This window comes from Drosophila bipectinata, chromosome 3L, assembly GCF_030179905.1.
Source record: "Drosophila bipectinata strain 14024-0381.07 chromosome 3L, DbipHiC1v2, whole genome shotgun sequence".
Classification (NCBI taxonomy): Eukaryota; Metazoa; Arthropoda; class Insecta; order Diptera; family Drosophilidae; genus Drosophila; species Drosophila bipectinata.
Genome location: NC_091738.1, coordinates 26,059,787 through 26,074,690, shown reverse-complemented (window position 1 = coordinate 26,074,690; position 14,904 = coordinate 26,059,787). Strand labels below are relative to the sequence as shown.

The 14,904-nt window shown below is 39.9% G+C and overlaps 1 protein-coding gene and 1 pseudogene across 12 annotated transcripts in view; both read right to left on the bottom strand.

Annotated features, from left to right (window-relative positions):
* The window catches only part of Pzl (Piezo-like), a 472,153-nt gene that overhangs the window by 384,702 nt on the left and 72,547 nt on the right, over positions 1–14,904 (bottom strand). The window lies entirely within an intron of this gene.
* Positions 9,288–12,852, bottom strand: LOC108119017 (SUMO-activating enzyme subunit 1-like; annotated as a pseudogene).

The following is a 14,904-nucleotide window of genomic DNA, read 5'->3' as shown; positions in this document are numbered from 1 at the left end:
GGTTGTAGTTGGTTTCGGCTAGTGAACTAGCCACTAGTCGAAAATGATATCTCGGCTTACATCAAAACCAAAAAGCCGATAAAGGGCTTTTGATTAAACTATAAATATAAATATATAAGGAGCACATCTTCTTTCAAAATTCTTGTGCCCACGCTGATGTTCAAACCAATTTTTTTAACCAGTTTTTGGCCAGAGGACATTTTTGTCAATGAACATCAGCCTAGTTCCTTAAAAAAATGTCAAACCAGTGATAGTACTCCTATATGTTAGAACCACTCGTCATAAAAAGACATATCTTCGCCCGGTATGATTATTGGTTATGGAGATATTAATGGAAATATAGCACAAAATAAAAATGATAAATAAACAAATTAAATATTTTGCCAATCGGACAATTTCGCCAAGATTTCATCCATCGGACACTTAGCAATTTTTGCTAAAGTTGTTGTTGATGTTATGCGTAGGCAGTATTTTGCATTTAGTCAGCAATATCTCCATTTATTAAACTTATCTATAAATATTGAAGTTTTCTATTTCTCGGGTCAGGTAGCAGCCACTTAATTGGTTTATAGTTTATTTATCATGCTTAGGTATGGACATATCGCCTAAGTTGGTCGACTCTTTTTCGGCCGCTCGACTTCAACAGACCTATCTTATGAGAGCTCTGCAATGTCTGTGTCGGGCCGCCCTCTCCGCTATCGAGATCTTTAGCTTCACTATGGCTAGTCGTGCCGCATTCTCTGTTCATTACTCTAAGTCACTGCATAGCACCATACGCTGGTCTATTACAATTTTGATCCCCCAGTTTAACCTGCCTGTAGAATAAATAACTAATAACATGCAATTATTTAATTATACTTTTATTTTAGAGAGGATGTTTATTGAAAGACCTCAATGGCCAAACAATATGAATAAAATTAGTCTTAGACAAACCCATTCTGAACTCATGTGTTTCTTCACGTCCACTTGTTGGGGTTCAGTCCAGGATCACCAATCGAACCAAGAAAGGGAGGAACTTATAGTGATTCCTACCGTTGCAAAACATTGCATAACGCAATCAAGGAAAAAGCCGGCCAAATAGGGCGATAGGATCTTCCGACCAGTGGAAAAGCAGTAAGCGCCTACAAGTGTTAGTAAAGGGAATCGAACCCAATGTTAGCGTCGCGGAAATAAAAACCGCCCTGAAAGAAAAGGGCTTCGCCGCCAAGAATGGGATTAACATTCTAAATAAAGATAAAATGCCACAACCCCTCTTCAAGGTGGAGCTCGATCCAGAAAGCCAAGTAGAAGCTGAAAAAGAACGAAGTCATCTAATATACAAGCTGAAATATCATTTGCATCGGAAAATGACTGCTGAAGAGCAACATAGGTGCAACGGTCCCGTGCAATGCACTAATTGCCAAGAGTATGGACACACCAGGACATTTCGGGCTGTCTGTGTAGTCTGCGGGGACGCCCACAACACCGCAGGCAACCATTCGGTAAACTATAGAGGATGTATGGTGTACAATGATTTAAAGAGTCCCAAGCGACCGCAACGCGCAACCAAAATCCACAGAATGCGTACATTGCGTCAAAAACTACGCCACTAGGGAAATTCCAATTCGGCCTAACCCTCAAAGCGCTCAACAGGTCCGAGAACAGTCACACAACAAAACGGAAACTATGATGCTTACCCTCCAATAAAGTATGATGGAGCTTATATCATTCATGAAAACGACCATGCAAACACTTGTTCAAAACCAGAACATAGTGATACAGCTCGTAGCACAACAGTCTAAATAATGTATGCAGGCTCTAAAAATATCAATATGGAACGCCAATGGTTTCTCACGGCATAAACTAAAATTGTTACAATTCTTGACCGAAAATCATATTGACGTTATGCTACTGATGGAATCGCGTCTTACAAGCAAATATAACTTTCAAATAAAAGGCTACACAAAATCTTTGTAAAAGGTTTGCAACAAGCTTCTTGCAGTCCACATCGATCTAGCAACGGAATCCTTTCACTTGCTGCCGTTTACTGCCTTCCTCGTTTCTTAATCTCGGAAGGACAATTTATGGACTTCTAAAACTCACTTGGCAATCGTTTTATAGTCGCAGGAGACGACAACGCCAAACATACAACGCTAAATCCAAAAGGAAGGCAATTGCACAATGCAATTATAAATGTGAAAAATAAACTGGTCTATGTTTCCTCTGGAAGTTCCACATACTGGCCAACTGACTCACGCAAGCTCCCAGACCTTATTGATTTTGCGGTGACAAAAAACATAACTCGCAATCTAATAAGTGCCAAAGCAGCAGGACTTATCATCAGAACACTCACCTGTGCTTCTAACGCTTCTTCAAAGCCCAGAAATAACCAAACACCCCTTCATTCTGACGACGCCAAAAACGAATACAAAAAAAATACAAAAAGTACGTGAGTTCCCACATAGAACTCGCCCCGGAGTTTAACATGGAATCCGACATCGACTACACTACGAGCACCGAGGAAGAAGTACTCGTTGCGGCAGCCAAAATCTCTAATCCTCATAGGAAGGAAGTAGACCAAAACATATACTACAAATCTAATTAACAAATCGAACAGCTCGTGCGTCATGATTTGGCAAAACAGCATATCACCAGCTTCAAAACAACGCCTTAAGGAAGCAACCCGAGCACTCGACCAGGCTCTTCACCAACAGGAAGAAAATGCACAGCTGGGGTACAACTAAAATCTTTCATCAACAAGCACAGAGTATCCCCTGTATCCACCCAAATCTTGGCGCCCCAATTGAAACGAAAAAATTCATTCCTCCTGCCAGTAATTCAGCCAGAGGCTTCCCCTCATCTCGCTGTACCTTCATTCCGGCCGAACGAAATCGAAAAAGTTATAAGAGGGCTAAAACCAAAAAAGGCCCCTGGTGGTAGCCTATTGACTCCAAAGATGCTGATCAAACTTCCAAAATGCGCTATAGAGGTCGTCTGCAAACTATTTAATGGAATCATTAATCTTGGCCTTTTCCCAAAAAAGTGGAAGAAATCCATCATTATAATGATACCGAAGCCTGGAAAAGACCACACAATTCCGTCATCATACAGACCAACAAGCCTTTTATCTTAATTGTCTAAATTGTTTCAAAAATGCTTGTTAACTCGCATAATACCACATCTGGAAGCTTGCAATATTATCACGGCACACCAATTTGACTTCTGAAGAAACCACGGAACCATCGAGCAAGTGAACAGGTAAACATCCAAAACACGCTCAGCCTTCAAACAGCGAGAATACTGCAGCGCTAATTCCCTCGACGTATCTTTAGCTTTCGACCGAGTTTGCCCATGGACTCATGCACAATATTAAAACGTATTTGCCAACATACTCCACTGGATCATAAACTCACGATCGCCACTGTGCCTGAACTACAATTTACTAGTACAATTCAGTCCTAAAGCCAATCTGGACGTATGGCTCCCAGCTGTGGGAGAACAGCAACAGTAACATAGACTTCAACATAGCGCGCACAATCAAAAATCTTGAGAACTATTACTGGGGCACCTTGGTATGTTCGCAACGAAAACATCCATCGGGATCTGGGCATCCTCGCCGTGAGCAAAAAGAATCATACAAAGAAAAACTGTCTTCGATTGACTCGGGTTTCTAGCGTATTCCGCCTGCGACGCAACGACCTCCCAACCCAGCAATCGATTTTTAGGGCCGTCTAACTCTGTAACAGTCAATATGACTGTTATTTAAGTTAAAAATATAAGATTTGATACACCTCTTGTTAGTCTCGCAAGGAGAATTTTCAAGAAATAAAAGCAACTTTTCAAAAAAAAAAAAAAAGGATACCTTTGGTAATATGGTGCTGCTAGCCACCACCAACGTCCTAATATAAACCTGCTCTGAAGTTTCCAATGCCTTTCCGAGCGCCATTTCATTCTGGATCGCCGGTACACGTTGTCACCACATGATCAAGGAACCAGCTGCAACTTCCAAAGATTAAGTCTCAGGATTATGTATCTGGCATAGGTGATGCCGGGTTTTCTACTAATGGGTTTTAAGTACAGGGTCTGCTTGGAATCACAATGTTTCGATTACTCCGCGCTTTTAACATCTATCATTGTCTTTGACATTACTGACATTCACCCCAGTTTCCCATTTGTTGTTGAAATACAGCCACCAATTTAAAGCTCGCGAATACTCCATTTCGCCAGCCTCGACGAGCCGATTTGCTTTTTGGAGCTCGGCTTTGGTTAAGTTATTCCATGAAAGAGAGCCTAAGCATGCTGGAGAAACTTTCAGAATTCCTGTCAAGAGGGGGTTTAAATGAACCTCCGATATCCGTAGCGTATTATCAAGCTTGCTGAGAATGGCGTCAGGAGCTACAAGGCGGGCAGTCAACAAATTATTCTTGCTTTAATTATGCAATAATGCATAATTATGCATCATCTCTTTAAGATGATGTTGAAAGCTAATCTTCCAACGTGAAAAGTATGTAGGGTCATGCAAGCGGCGACAAATCTGTCCGGCAATAAATCTGAAGATTAATTATGGCCACTCAAAAACGCTCGCTGATTAAACTAAAACAAAACAAGAAAGGAAAGCTAACTTCGGGCGGAGCCGAAGTTTATATACCCTTGCAGTTAAAACCGGATATATATCGCAAACATCGGATATAGTTGGCCGATCCTTATGAGAATATGATAATATTACCCAATTTATTATAATACAAAAACCAAACCTAAAATTGTCCCAAACTTCTATATTCAAAAACACAAACGTTGGGTCATTTCCGATCGTTCAGTTATATGGCAGCTATAGGATATAGTCGACCGATCCTAATGAAATTTGGTAGGTTGGATCATCTGGCCAAAAATATAATCTGTATTAAGTTTCAGCTTTCTATCTTCAAAAACACGAAAGTTAGGTCATTTCCGATCGTTCAGTTATATGGCAGCTATAAGATATAGTTGGCCGATCCTTATGAAATTTGGCATGTCGTAATGGTTTGCCAAAAATAGCTCTCTTGTCAAATTTGAACTCTCTAACTCTAAAAACACCAAAGTTATACCATTTCCGATCAATCAGTTATATGGCAGCTATAGGATATAGTCGGCCGATCCGGGCCGTTCCGACTTATATACTGCGTGCAAAGGAAAGAAGGGTGTGTGCAAAGTTTCAAGACGATAGCTTTAAAACTGAGAGACTAGTTCGCGTAGAAACGGACAGACAGACAGACGGACAGACAGACGGACAGACGGACATGCTCATATCAACTCAGGAGGTGATCCTGATCAAGAATATATATACTTTATAGGGTCGGAGATGTCTCCTTCACTGCGTTGCACACTTTTGGACAAAATTATAATACCCTCTGCAAGGGTATAAAAATATATATATTATAATTTTTTTTTACTATTAAAATTTTTGGTAGATATTAAAAAACCTTGGCAAACAAATTAAGCATGTTTAGATAGCTTTTTATACCCTTGCAGAGGGTATTATAATTTTGGTCAAAAGTGTGCAACGCAGTGAAGGAGACATCTCCGACCCTATAAAGTATATATATTCTTGATCAGGATTGACTCCTGAGTTGATATAAGCATGTCCTTCTGTCCGTCTGACTGTTTCTACGCGAACTAGTCTCTCAGTTTGAAATCTATCAACTTAAACTTAGCACACATTCTTCTTTCGGTTGCATGCAGTATATAAGTCGAAACGGCCGGGATCGGCCGACTTATCCTATAGATGCCATATAACTGAACGTTCGGAAATGACCCAAATTTCGTGTTTTTGAAGATAGAAAGCTGGAACTTAGTACAGAATATATTTTTGGTCAGTTAATTTGACCTACCAAATTTCATAGCGATCGGTCGACTATGTCTTATAGCTGCCATATAACTGAACGATCGGAAATGGTTTTGGTAGAAATACCAATTTATTTTTGAAGATAGAAGCTTGGGTTTTTTTTAAGATATTTTATTGTTATTGTAATTTATTGTACAGCTCCGAAAAATAAAAATGCAAAAAGAGACTTTAAACCACAACATTCTTAAGTGTGCTTTGGATCTATTTTCAAAATCTATGCCTGTTAAGTTACCAAGCATACCAAGCGGCAGTTTTCCCAGTTCCCAATAAATATTTAACGCTTTTTTACTCCCTGTGCTTGGCGGCTGTATATGGGGTATTGTATGAAGGGGTCGCACACCATGGGCGAAAGACAGGAACTTAAGTACGCATACGAAAAGTATACCCGGAAGAGGCAAGGCCGGGTCCACATGCGTAAAACTCGATCAGAGCACAAGTGCATTCAGCGACAATGCACCTAGCAGATAAGACTAAGGGATCCACAATAAGAGATCCACAGTCAATATGACTGTTAGTTAAGTTAAAAATATAAGATTTGATACACCTCTTGTTGGTCTCGTAAAGAGAAGATTCAAGAAATAAAAACAACGTTTAAAAAAAAAGAAAATAAAATAATAGCTTTGGTAATATGGTGCTGCTAGCCACCATTCACGTCCTAATATACACCAGCTCTGAAGTTTCCAATGCCTTTCTGAGCGCCATTTCATTCTGGATCGCCGGTACACGTTGTCACCTCATGATCAAAGAACCAGCTGCAGCTTCCAAAGATTAAGTCTCAGGATTCCGTATCTTCCGTAGGTGATGCCGGGTTCTCTACTTTGGGTTTTGGGTTTTAAGTACAGGGTCTGCTTGGAATCACAATGCTTCGATTACTTCGCGCTTTTACTGGCTGCAGCCTGTCACTGCAACAGCGCCATCGTTTGGTGGTATATGGGAAGCTGCGGTGAAATACGCAAACGTCTCCTAGTATCAACATTTGAAGAACTCATTTGAAGAAATCAACACAGTAATCGTTGAAATAGAGGCAAGCCTAACCTCTCGCCCTATTACTCCCATGTCGTCAGAACCCACTGACGAATCAGCATTAACACCTGGACTTTTCGTAATTGGCAAGCCATTGACGGCTCCTCGTGGAACTTGTGGCAAGACTGAAGCATGCGTTTTGGTAGCAGTGGTCATGTGAGTACCTGCAAGAGCTTCAAAATTTTCGCAAATGGAGCATGAGTCTCAAAATATCAAGGAAGGTTTGCTAGTCCTCATAAGAAAAGACACAAAATCTGTGATTTCCTCCTGGTATCGGGAATCTAGAATTTTCAAGAGATCAGTTACGCTGTTAGCTCCCCGGTTTCCCGAAGAAATCAGTAAGCATGAACAATCGGAGAAGTATCCTAAACTATCGGTTTATATAGTTTTTGTTTTAACTTATCGTTACAGATTGACAAACCAACTTTAACCGTTCGCAAAGGAAAGTTACCCATTGTGAGTATTCTAAAAGCTAACTTTCGAAGAGAAAGAACAAATTGTTACATATTACAAGCTTTGCTTCAAACGCTTAGAGAGACAAGGTCGCAAGTGCACCTTAACTAAACTGTGTGAGATCGGGGAATACAAACGAAGATACCATTTTCTGCTTCACAAACCCGCGCATATTCTAACATCGTGCCTTCACACTGAACTAATCCATCCGGAGGAGAAGAATATTTTTGTATCATACCGATAAATCATACAAGAGTCCGGAAGAGTCAAAACAACTAGACTAAAGTTCATAAGACCGCTAAGGAAATCTTTAACGTAGAATACGTAATTTAAAGGACAATTCGCTCTAACGCTAAGGCATTTACTGCACTTCCTGCAAACTATACAAACGCTCTAAAACGACTTAATTTCCTGAAAGCTAAAATTGAAAGCAAGCCAGATCGACGAGTGAAAATTATGGACCAAATTGACAATCTACTAAATAAAGACAAGTTGTTAAAAAACATTATGTTTACCACAACCATATTTTATACATTCCAATTTTATACATACGCAGTCTTTCACTGCGAGCATGCCCAGACCTTGGTGGATGTTTTCGTTGCAACATACCAAGTGATAGATAGATAGATCTCAAGATTTTTGATTGTGCGCGCTGTATGATGTCTATGTTGATGCTGCTCGCGTTCCCTCACAGCTAGATCCAGATTCGCTTTAGGACTGAATTATAAAGTAGTAATATTTAGTCGAAACACAGTGGCGATCGTGAGTTTATGATCCAGTGGAGGCTGCTAACTTTTAGTTTTAGGTGCGTCTTTCTGGATTCGATGTGCTTACGCCAAGTCAGTCGTCTATCAAGGTAGACGCCAAGGTACGTTACTTCAGCATGGACCATCTCAATAATTATACTTTTTCTGATATGTATCTGCATCATGCGATATAAATGATCAATGTAGACATCATCAAGAAATTTCACCATAGAGACCTGTTCAATGGCCGAAAGAATAATTTCATAAAAAATCCTTTAACTTTTATGCAAATTTCTCCCAAATTGATCAACTTTTGAAAAATTTTTGGATGAAAATGGAATAAGAAAAAAAGTACCTTTTATTTAATATATCACATTTTCAGATCAAACGCACACTGAAAATTTTAAGTTCGGCTTCATATGGTGTACGCGCACGCTTATAAATGCGGTTTGTCACCCGTGTACTTCCGTCCCAAGTTATATATGATTCAACATGTAAACTGAAGCTTTTTATTCAAATATGAATATTTTCAAATTCTATTTTCAAATTCAAACATTCAAAAATGTTCGGAAATGTAAAAAGTTTTTAGAAAATTTATATGCAACGCTATGTAAAGAAAAATTGTCTATTTATTTTGGCACAGATATGCCGCTACCAACTCCGCGCATGATCCAGCGACATATTTCCGCGACAAAAACAGCGACATGTTTTGGCGGAGATATGTCCCTATGCCGTGAGTCCATCCCAGACCAAACTTGTCCTATTCACTAGGATGTATAAGCTACCAAGTTTAAAACTTCCGAAGCTGTTAGAGAAAACTCCTAGTGATAGCGCTAAGTACCTAGGAATTAAGCCAGTCAGAAAACTGGACAGGTGCTTAATACCATGAACAGAGCAAACAAAGCGGTATTCGTGCTCTATAACTGTTGGAAGGCTATATTGGGTCTGAAAAAGTAGGTAGATTGCTCGAGGGCATGGAGGCCCTTTTTTATTTTAAAAAACGCTTTGCTAGCAACAGTTATTAAACAAATGAAAAACTATGCTTTTTTATATATATTTTTTTTATGGAGAAAAATTTGTTCCAACCCAATTTCTGAAAAAATGTTTTTCAGAGGAAACATTTTTTAAAATTTTTTTCTTCATCTGTGGTGTTATTTGAAGTGAATGGAAATACAACATTTTTTTGTTAAGAGTAGAATTTGAGTTTAGTTGGCTTCGATGATTTCAATATATGCTGCACAGATCTGTGGATCAAAGATGAAAAGATTCCGGTGGGGCGCATCCAACATTGTGACTACCTTGATGACTTCCTGAGCAACTACTCCACCAACTATAGCGACTGCAGGAGAGATTTGAGCGCAAGGAACACCTAGAGCTTCGTCAATCAGGGCAGAATTAGGCACCTGTTCGTCGCGAATACCACGCAGCAGTTTCAAGCCTCATGGGTCTTATAGCTACGATCACGCTGGTGCGTAGTACAAAACTTTTGCAGAACGTTTAGAAGAAGGAGGCCCAGATTTGGTCCAGAATTTCTTCAACTTGCGCTGGAAACTGCGCGAAGAAGTTTCCAAATTCAACCAGGTAGTGTAGCCAGGGTACTCCTTTTCACGCTGTACTGGAGTCGAAGATTACTCGAAGAAGAGAAGTCGAAGAAGAGATCGTACTTGGTCTTCTCATTGGACTTTCGGCTTTCGGTGGATCCTTTCGGTGCTTTCCTCGTTTGTCTCGCCGCTCACCACAACTACGTCAAAGTCTGCAAAGAACTCAGACGCCTTCTCCTTGAGGGACTGTGTGTCGGCCGAGATGTCACCCATAGGGCTAAGAGCACGTGCCCACAGTAAACCTCAGCGCGGTTGCTTCGCAGAGATTCCCGAGCAACCAAGAACTGGGAGCAGAAGTCAGCTTCTGTGACAAGCTTATCGTGAAACAACTTAACCGAGTTCACTCCGGACAGAATAATATTCCTAGTGATTTCGGCACCGAGACAGCTTAAACCTGCAATTAGAATCTTGACACGGTGCAGTCGTGTCAAATCTGTCGGCCGTACAGCTCGGTTTCCGCCTCCGTGAGCTCCACGGCCGGCTCGTTATATTTGAAATATATATAATTAAATATCTTCTTCAAAATAATTTGAAAAAAATATATATTTATTTGAGTTCCGGTTTCGATACAGTGTGATTCTTTAAAACTGCTTAGAATATCAGAACAACTGCTTAGAATGTTATTTATTTATTATTAACAATGAACTGTTATTTCTATATTATTACAACTAAGAGTAAGGATAAACTAAGTTAAAAGATATTCCATAATTTTGGATTTAACTACATCTAGGGATAGTTCAGGGGACATTAAATGGGACAATGAGTTATAATTTTTACAAATAACGCGGAATGGATCGTGTTCCGCAAAATTAGACCTAGAAAACGGTAACCAAAGGGGTCGGAAGGATCTAGTTACTCTATTAGGCACAGAAAACATTAATTTTTCAAGAAGTACTTGTGAGTCAACCTGTCCAAGAATAAGCACATGAAGTAGCATAACCCCAGCACAAGTACGGCGCTCTTTTAAAGGAGGTAGGTTTAGTAGTTTTAACCGGCAATTATACGACGGGAGGGAAGTGGCAGTATCCCAGTTTAAGCCTTTTAACGCAAATAGCAGAAACTGCTTTTGGACTGATTCAATCCTCCTTTGGTGAACAAAGTATTGCGGACTCCAAACGCTAGAACAGTATTCTAAGATTGGACGAACCAACGATACGTATAGAGTTTTAGTTGTGAAAGGATCACCAAATTCTTTAGACCAACGTTTGATAAAAGCTAGCACACCTCTGGCCTTATTAACTGTTAGTGATATGTGTTCGTTGAAGGACAATTTATTGTCAAAAATGACTCCAAGATCGTTAATTAGGGAAACACGATCGAAGACGTTATTCCCAAGAGAGTACGAAACGATGTGAGGCACACTGCGATTGAACGTCATAAACGAGCAGTTAAGCAAAAGGAGATTGTTTGAGCACCACAAGAAGACTTCGTTAAGGTCTAGTTGCAGGTGCCTATAAAGAAAATGGTCTGAGAAAGAAAGACATAACTTGACATCATCAGCATACATAAATGTAGTAGCATAGTTTACAACACTAGGTAAATCGTTGACAAAAAGAACAAACAGAAGAGGTCCTAAGTGACTACCTTGTGGGACACCAGATGAAACGTTTATAATCTGTGTTTTAAACAAAACACGCTGCGTGCGGTTGGATAGATAAGAGGTCAACCACTGTACTATACTACTATATGTGGAGAAAACCCCATTAGACACAGCTTATGAAGGAGGAGATGGTGGTTCACAGAGTCAAAGGCTTTACTAAAGTCAGTGTACACCACATCAGTTTGCATGCGGCTCAGAAAACGTCTGTGGATAACCGAAAGTGAATTCAAGAAGGTTAGTTGTGGTAGAGCGATGCTTGACAGAACGATGCTGTGAAGTGGAAATAATACTTTTACAAAAATGTTGCAGTTGGAAAGTAACCAGTTTCTCAAGCAGTTTGGGAATCGAAGATAGCTTAGAAATCCCCCGGTAGTTCTCAATAAGTGCTTTAGACCCTTTTTTATGAAGCGGAATAATAAAAGATTCATTCCATCTCTTGGGGAGACATGCCAGCTCCAAGGATAAGTTGAATAAGATAGTGAGAGGATAGCAAAGGATATCAGAACAGTACCTTAGAACACAGCTAGGAACATTGTCAGGACCAGCAGAGAATGATATATCTATTGTTGAAACAGCTTCGAACAGATCCTGAATTCGAAATTTTGTAAAGTAAATGTTGTTTATATGTGGTAATTTATAAGGATAAGAAGAATTGTGGTTATATGAATCGGACGAATAGGTGGTTTGAAAAAATGACGCAAAGAGATTAGCAATACCTTGCTCAGAAGAATGTGAAATATTTTTATATGATAGGGAAGGAGGAAAAAGATTTGATTTACGTTTCATATTGACAAAAGAGTAGAAGGAGCTTGGATCATTTCGAAAGCTTACCTTACAATTCCTGATATACTGCTTATAGAGTAGATCGTTGAGAATAATAAACTGGTTGCGAACATAAAGAAAGTTTGACTGGTGGCACATCGATCCTGACTTAAGAAACTTTTTGTAAGCTCTGGATTTCCTGTTCTTAAGACGAGAAAGGTGTTTATTATACCAAGGTGGTTTTGTAGACAGTGATACTGGGACTTCCGGAACAAATTTGTTCAAGGCCTTATGAATTATTTCTTAAAACGAATCCGTAGCTGCTTCAATTGTGTTTATAGATGAAAGAACATTCCAATCGATTTCAGCTAAATGATTCCGAAGGGCGATAAAATCAGTCTTTCTGAAGCATTTGAAACGAGGCTTAACATTAAAGCCAGCTTCATTGTGAGGCACATCAATTAAGACCGATGCTAATAGTGTAGGATGGTGAAAGTCTTCAGGAAGCGATAGCGGCGGGGACCGAATGACTGTCACAGCGGATGACACATTGGAAAAAATAAGGTCAAGAAATCTGCAATGAGTGTTATGAATTGGGTTGATTTGGAGCAGGGCAAGATCGGTTAAGCCATCGATAAAGTATTTATGATAACTGGAAAGCAGGGAATTGTCTACCTCAGACGGGATCCAGGAAATGATGGGAAGGTTGAAATCTCCCATGATTAGGATTAAATCACAGTCCTTGACCAACGAAAAAACAGACTTAATGGCATCAAGATGGTGAAAGTACACAATATCTTCAGCCATGGGAGGAATGTAGGAACAGGTCAGGAAAATATGAGACGATCCAGTTAAAATTTTCACCGCAATGAACTCAATTCCGAACTCGTTCGGGAAAGGAATAATTTCAGCAGGGTACTCAATACTAACAGCAATGAGGACACCATCGAAAAAGTTGGACGATCCAATCGAAACACTATGAATTTGGAAACAAGAATTTCATAATCAGAGACAGAGGAGTTAAGCCAAGTTTCAGTAAGCACGATAGCATCAAAATCAAAAGAAGCACTCTTTGTAAAAAATTGGCTCAGCTTACCCAGAATACTTCTAACGTTTTGATAGCAGCAGGAAAATACTATGTTATTCAGTTTTTTGAAGCAGTTTCTGCAGGGATAGGATTCTGAGCGTCTTTTGCTAGGAATTCATGAACGATACTGTGCTCAGGCCAAGCTACAGGATCAAGTGCTTCTTCAAGGTAGGAATCAGGTAGAACTATTTTAAAAGAAGATATAGAACGCTTATGCTTAAAGTTAAACTTAAAAACAGCTATTTCATTAGGAGCTACCTTAAGATGGTTTAACAGGTGACTCTTGACATCATCAACAGTAGCATCCGGCATAAGCCGAGAGACAAAAATGGCCTTACGAGGAGCAACCGCCCTCAGCGTAAGTCCAGAAGATCTGACTTCAGGCGCCACACCAACCAGAGGCCTTGGAGACATCACAGCTAGAGCAAAGGGTAGGTTGTCCAACGATGGGGGTTGTCCAACGATGTCCAACGATGGAGGCTCCAAGATGAGAGGTGGCTCGAGATTTGTACTTGGTACGCTGATCGCTTCTTGTAAGGGATGAATATTAGAGTGCCCTGAAGGAAGGCTCATCAAGTCCCTTGGTACTGGAACAGCATAAGTAGGTAGACTAGTAGGCGACGGTAAAATGTTTGGTGTTGAAAATTCATCGACTTGTACAGCATGGGGTGTAGGGGTATTCAGTAATTTAGCAGTCAGCAGGTTGTTGTTCGGAATTTTTCGTCTGGGGGATTCGCTTAACAACTTTAGCCCAAGGAATTGAGTTTCAAGAGCGAGGAATTGCTCATTAAGGGCCGAGAAGTGCTTGCGGACATCTAGGAAACCATTTCTCGTCTGTTTCATAAAAGTCCGCATCTCTGACTCAATTTCTCTACAACCGATGCAAGACCATGTCAGGCCAATTTTCTTGTTGATAAGGTCACTTATCCGTCCATTGTGTCCTCCTCCAGCACATTTAATATGTGAGCAGTTATTGCAGAGCCAACAAGACAGGTATGAGTCACCCGTGATGGTTCCACCAAATTCACATTTTTTTGCTGTGCAAGTAAGACTCATTTTTGGCTTCTTTTTGACGGAATGCAGACCACTGTAATAGCGTGTAAAGAATTTAGGCTCTCTGAAGCACTCTGTAGCCGAGAGTGGACGATCAGATCGGATGTAAGAGATGACGTTACAAAAGAGATGTGCAACGAAGGTTCGGCGTGGTGAAGAACAACAAACTCCACAGTAACTATGAATGTAACGGGTTACGTCCGGATAGTACAGCTCTTATGTACTTTTGTTGGAGAATATAGTTAAAGCGCAACAGAGATAACTTTAACCGATTAAATGTATAAATTGGAAATAAATAGTTCAATGAACTTATTAAGTCAAATTTATTTGAGTTTTATTTGAAAGCTTGAGTTCAAGATCGAAAATAATTGCAAACTGGCAAGAGCGATCGAAGAAACACGTCCGGGTACGGCAAGTGAATATACAGAAATAGGAATTCTGTATATTCTGTTAGAATTTCAGAACTAACTTATCTTTGGGGCTCTAAGTCCTTTTTTATAGCTACCCTTTCTAAAGCTTTTTGCCGATCTAAGCTCAAAAGAAGCTTTTCTCACTGAGAGGCTTTGTTTTCTGAAGAGAATAGATTGAGTCGGAACCTTTTACTTGAGGTGTCAGTTGACATGGAAGGCTTTGGGTCTCAATTAATCGAGGTGACAAGAAAATGTGAAATTTCCTGTGAAGTGGGTTCCCATTTAAAAATGGTTTGAGTTGTTTAGTTT